The 6,162-nt window shown below is 44.9% G+C and overlaps 1 non-coding gene and 1 pseudogene across 1 annotated transcript; both read left to right on the top strand.

Moving 5' to 3' along the window:
- The first annotated feature begins 2,092 nt into the window (after positions 1–2,092).
- Positions 2,093–2,199, top strand: LOC148091618 (U6 spliceosomal RNA). The gene has a single exon (XR_015715583.1). It is a non-coding gene; the product is annotated as a U6 spliceosomal RNA (small nuclear RNA).
- A 1,604-nt stretch (positions 2,200–3,803) lies between these two features.
- On the top strand, positions 3,804–4,114 carry LOC107539757 (ATP synthase F(0) complex subunit g, mitochondrial pseudogene; annotated as a pseudogene).
- Positions 4,115–6,162: the final 2,048 nt, after the last annotated feature.

Raw genomic sequence — 6,162 nt, 5'->3', positions numbered from 1 at the left:
TCATTGATCGGCTGCCTCCTGCACGCCCCCCACTGAGGATCGAGCCCGAAACCCAGGCATGTGCCCTGACCAGGAATCAAATCGTGGTCTCCTGGATCCTAGGTCGATGCCCAACCACTGAGCCACGCTGGCCAGGCTTTCTATGTATTTTCACCTCTCATTTTAGTAAAGGTTTCTACAAAGCTAACACCCACTATTAATTATAACAAGCATTATTTTGTCCATCCACAGTCAGGCCTCTCCTCCCCCTTAACCCCACTCTACCCGAGTGTCTGGACGGGATATGCGATGCACGCTGGACCAATCGGAGCCCCCCCTCCCCAGGCATTTTTAATTTCCAGCCAGAGAGAGGGAGGAAGGTGCAGCTCCTTTTTGGTGGTAGATGTGAGGCTGATTTGGCAAACAAATTCTCAGCTGAGCAGACGCCAGTCTGCAGCAGGAAGGAAAGTTACAGATGATTCAGGGAGATGGTGGCATTTGAGTGACTCCGTCCCTGAAGCCAGCTGCACCTGCATGAAAGGCAGTTTGGTTATATGAGCCAGTAAAGCCACCGATTGGAACACCTGTGAAATGTGGGGCACAAGGGATTACTACACACTCCTAATCACCCAATTGATAGAGAGGCAAGATTGCCTTAGAGATGGTCTTCAACCTGCCCCTGAGCACAGACTTGATTTGCTCTAGGCTCCCTTCATTTGTATGAGAGCCTGGGGGAGATCTTTGGAGGGTTAGTGCTCTAAGGCTTATCTTTTATCCACATGCCCATGCTGGAAGCTACAGAACCACTCTGTGGGTCCTTTCAGAGTGATATAGGTCACCAACATGTACCCAAGGGGTACAAATGTGTTGCTTACTGCAACATTCATTTTCCTCTTCCTTCTCAGGGAGAGAACTTTGATTTTATTCGAGGGATCAATTCATCTACCTAAAAGCCATTTTCCATTCTCTCTTGAAGCCAGGTGTACCATGGAACCAAGCTCTGGCCAATGAAATGCAAGTGGAGTGTTGTATGGTACTTCCAGGAGTCTCCTTAAAAGGAAGGGAAAGGTCTCATTCCCTCCTTTTCACTTTTATTCTGCCTGGAAAGTGGAACCAGGAGACAATAAATGAACGATAGCTCCTCTGTAATCCAGGACCCTAGCTCCTTCTATCTTGCGTCTCTGTCCTCATTAGCTCCTTTCTCATGGTCCAGGTTGGCTGTTAGAAATCCACGCATCACTTCTCATCAGGTTCAGCTGCATGTAATAGACTAAGTCTAAAAACCAGTAGCAAAGCAAGACCGAAGTTTATTTCCCTCAAATTTTTTTCTCCTTAGGAGAGAAGTAAAGTTCTGTCTTGTTTTATGCTACTGTTATTTTTGGGCTGTTGACCTTAAACAGACTGCCATATATTTCCCCAGGAAAATGTGTTTATTCTGAAACAACAGAGAATTACAATACTTGACATACAGGTCTAATGGCAAACCACACACAAGTCCAGAGAAACTGCTCTTTGGTGCGCTTGGGAGGAGTGAAACTGCTCTTTGCCAGGTACCTCTCTTCCTGCTGGGGTCAGTAGTGTGCGAGTCGCAGGTGCCTGAAAATTCTCTTCTAGAGGCCCTTCTCCCCCCCCCCCCCCCCCACCGCATTTAAATTGAGGGTTCTGTTCATTAGCTGTCACAGGGTTTTGTCTGTTAGGTGTAACTGAACCTGGTCATCCATCGGGTAACCTAGGGGAGGCACTGGAGTCTGCTGCAGTCGGTGATGGGGCCGGTTTCGGGCCCACTGCGGGTAAAGGGTTCTGCCCCCGGGAATCTGCCCCCACCTTCAGCATCCTCCCAAACTTGTTTGCACCTTCCGCCCAGCAAACTGGGTAGAGCGACTTCATCTGAGCTACTTCTGAGGGGAGGAAGGCTGAGAGGTCTGCTGCTCTTAACCGTTGCCTCTTTATCGAGGGTAAGGCTTCAGGTTCCAGCATGTCCCTGCTTCTTTGTTTCCTTGCCTCAGGACTTCTCTCTAGAGCCTAGCTGAGTCTAGACCACCACTGCCCAATAATGTGAGCCACACGTGCAATTTAACATTTTCTAGTAGCCACATTAAAAAAAGTAAAAAGAGTGCTCACTTAGGCAGCACATATACTAAAATTGGAAGGATACAGAGAAGATTAGCATGGCCCCTGTGCAAAGATGACATGCAAATCTGTGACGCATTCCATATTTTAAAATAAAAATAAATAAAAAGATAGGTGAAATTAATTTTAATAATACAGTTTACTTAACCCAAATATATAGAAAATATTGTCATTTTCAACATAATCAATACAAACTGAATCATTATAAATTAGATTGGATCAGACATAATCAATATAAAAATTATAAATGAGGTATTTTACATTCTTTTTTTGTTCCAAGTCTTTGACATCCAGTATATATTTTACACTCACAGTGTATCTCAGTAGGGCTGGCCACATTTGAAGTGTTCAATAGTTCCATGTGGCCAGAGGCATATTGGACCGAGCAAGTCTAGACTCTGCTGCTTTTCTCCTCCCAAGTCAGCCCGTCCATCTTCCTGTCTCTCACTGTAATCTCATTGTAAGGTTTTTGCCTCTCAGCCTGACTCTTGGATTGATGCATTTTTTTGGAGTGCTCTTCAATCTTTCAGATCTTTCTCTCCTGGTCAGCAGAGTCATGGACCAGCCCATCTCCATTCTCCGCCCAGCCTTGAGGAATCTAGTTGTCCGAAAGGAAAGTTCAGATGGGTGAAGCTCGTCTGGTGCTTCTCAAACACACGAATAATCCTTCACATAGGCAGTTTCATGCCACTGCTTCCCAGATGCAAAGAGTTAAGGTCTTGCGAAGGAAACAGAGAGTGGGAGGGACAATCACTTAATGAGTAAGGTTATTCTTGATTGCCAATCACTTGGGAAACTGGCAAGTCTTCAGGTTGGAAATGAAAACTGGGGTGCAGGGCAAAGGCAGGTACAGAAGGGCTTTCTCTGTTTTGGTTCTCAGTTTCCCAAACGGTAGGAGCTTGTCATATGCCATTGGCATCTAAAGAAATGTGAGGATCTGGAGCGTGAGGGATCAAGACTAGGGGCTGGTAAAGTTGTGCCAATTCCTGTGGGTAGAGAACAGTGATCTTCAAACAGTGCCCTGTGAAATTCCTAGCTTGTGGAGATCCTCTGGGGGCTGCCTGGAATACGATGCTGGGGGAGCAAAAGAGAGGCTAGTGGTAAAGCCAGGATTCAAGTGACCAGATATACTTCCTGAAGCTAAGCTCCTTTTACAAGAGAAATAGGTAATTCCCTTGGCTCCTGCAAAGACATGTGCTGCCTAGAGAGTCATGAGACCAAGGAGAGAGCTCATGGTATCTGATGGAAGGATGAATCTTTAAGGTGTAGTGATAATATCTGGGCGTAACGAACGCTCACTGAGAATGTGGCCCCAACAAGCAGAGGAAGTCTTAGGACTCCACAAAAGATTTTTGACATTTTTATTTATTAAGAAACAGCTCTTTGCCCTAGCTGGTTTTGCTCAGTGGTTAGAGCATCGGCCCAAGGACTGAAGGGTCTCGGGTTCTATTTTGGTCAAGGGCATGTACTTCAGTTGCAGGCTCAATCCCTGAGCTGGTGGCCGGGCGGAGGGTAGGGTGGGAGGCAACTAATCGATGTGTCTCTTTCACATCGATGTTTCTCTCTTTCCCCCTTCCACTCTTTCTGAAAAGCAATGGGGGAAAAAAATATCCTCAGGTGAGGATTAAAAAACCAAACAGCTCTTTGGACATTCATCTGGCCATCCAAGGCCACAGACTTTCCATCCTAGAACCATGGCCCAATTTGTCCATAACCTCATGGAGAAGGCACCCGCGCTGGTATATGCTGCTGTGACTTACTCAAAGCCTAGGTTAGCCACATTTGGCACTGTATCCCGGTTGAGCTGGTTCCTCCAGCCCCTGCTGAGATCCCTACAGCTATTCAGAGCTTGAAAAAAAAAGTCAGTAGTGCTCAAACTGGTAGCTTCCAACAGCTCACAGTTAAGGAAGCTCTGCAGAATGGTTTGGTGGCCACTGAGGTGTGGATGTGGTTTTATGTTCACAAGATCATAGGCAAGTGTGGCATCATTGGCCATAATGTTTGAAGACCAATCTTTTTTTTAAAATCTTTTTATTGATTTTAGAGAGAGAGGAAGGGAGAGGGAGAGAGAGAGAGAGAGAGAGAAACATCGATCAGCTGCCTCCTGCATGCCCTCTACTGGGGATCAAGTCTGAAACCCTGGGCATGTGCCCTGACTAGGAATCGAAACAGCAACTTTTTGGTGCATTGGATGATACCCAACCAACTGAGCCACACTGGCCAGGGTATATTTATGTTTTTTGTTTGTTTTTACCCTCACCCGAGGATATTTTTTTCATTGATTTTTCAGAGGGTGGAAGGGAGAAAGACAAACATTGATGTGCGAGAGACTCATCGATTAGTTGCCTCCTGCATGTGCCCCAACCAGGGCCGGGGATTGAGCCTGCAACCGAGATACATGCCCTTGGCCAGAATCAAACCTGGGACCCTTCAGTCCGTGGACCGACCCTAACCACTGAGCCAAACCGGCTAGGGCTATTTATGGTTTTTAAATAATTTATATCTGCTGCTGCCACACTGAAATCCAAGTATGGCCCCAAATTCCTCTCCTTTCAGTTTAACAAACACAGACTGACTTTCCATATAAAAAGCTTTTAAAATAAACACAAACATACACATGAAACTGTAAAACTATAGATTTTTTTTTACAAACAGCATAGAAATGGTGAGCTAATGAAGCAGCTTTCTTGTCCTAAAATAACCATGACTTGCCCAATTGTCATTATTGCAGACATGGGATTCTTCCTGCTCTCATTTCCATCTCTCACCCTGAGATAGAGGAGGGTCACCAGCATTGCTAGGTCTGATGGGATCCTTCCAGGGCCTTCCTGCGCATGAGGCCCCATTTGCTCCTCAAATTAGCCTGGAATGTGTAGCCACCCTTGTGGTTCTCTGGCCATCTCAGGTTGTCCTCAATTTCCACCTCACTGACTCCAGCACTCACCGTCTGGGCTTCAAGCCAGGTGTGTCTAATTTTCCAAACGTCCCTCCTGGTGTCCCTTTTTCTCTGCCCTGGAAGTCCTACCCTTTTCTCTGTCTTATCTATCCAAAGGAGATTTTTGAAGGTCTTGAAAAGCTTGGCTATACTCTTCCATGGAGCTGGACCTCTTGCTAGCTTTTGGTGTAGTGTCACCACTGAATGCCAGGTGGCCTCTGGAGGCCACTATCTTCTTAGCTTGGAGTCCATCACTTTTCTTGGGTACAGTCACTGCTCTTTCCTTCACATGCCTCCTAGTGGATCTCTCAGGAAGTTGTTTGGTTTTTTTTAGCCCCTGAAATGGTCACTTCTAAGGGTATTTGTTAAACCAAGAAGACTGACCAACTCAAGCTCAATGATGGCAAGATCCTTTCTCAGTCAAATTCTGAATAGGGACCAGTTATTCCAAGTAGTTCTCATTTTATCCCTTAAAATCCCTCTGACCCCAATTGGGTTTTGCACTATAAGTCACTAAAGTTTAACATCCAAAAAATACTTTGAACAAGGTGCTTGCTAAGGCAGAGATGAAATGGGGTAACAAATGCCAGCCTCTCCTACGGGTCTATTTGGTTATTTATAAAGTTAGAAGGGCAGAGTGAACATTCTTCTAGGAGGTCCCATGGTGACAAAATCAAATGAATTGGCACTATTATTTGTATATCTCACATCTTCACAGTATGAGAAAATTGATGGTTTTAAAATCGGAGTTTCCTTAATGGTCCTATAAGTAAAGGGAAGTCTCAGCAATGTTTAATTTATATAGACTACAAACATCACTCTTGAGGTGGTTACTATTGTGAAATCACAATAACTATAAACTGAAAGTCTTTACTAATGCTGATTCAATGGAAATTATATTCACCATGTCTCCCTTTCTGTAAGTATCTGTTGCTATTGAGATAGACCACTGGTATAGTCATTGAGTGTCTGCAAGCCCTTGACACTGTCTAAGTTAAATACATGCTGTATCTAGAGAAGAGAATGATTTGGCATCTTCAAAGGAAACTTGGTAAGCCTATTTTCTTTCTTTGGAGATTTACACTGACATTTGCTCTAAATTGTTCTTGCAGTTTCAT

The sequence above is a fragment of the Miniopterus natalensis genome, chromosome 13 (genome assembly GCF_054644295.1).
Source record: "Miniopterus natalensis isolate mMinNat1 chromosome 13, mMinNat1.hap1, whole genome shotgun sequence".
Lineage (NCBI taxonomy): Eukaryota > Metazoa > Chordata > Mammalia > Chiroptera > Miniopteridae > Miniopterus > Miniopterus natalensis.
The sequence above is the reverse complement of the archived record's forward strand: the minus strand, read 5'-3'. Positions and strand labels throughout refer to the sequence as shown.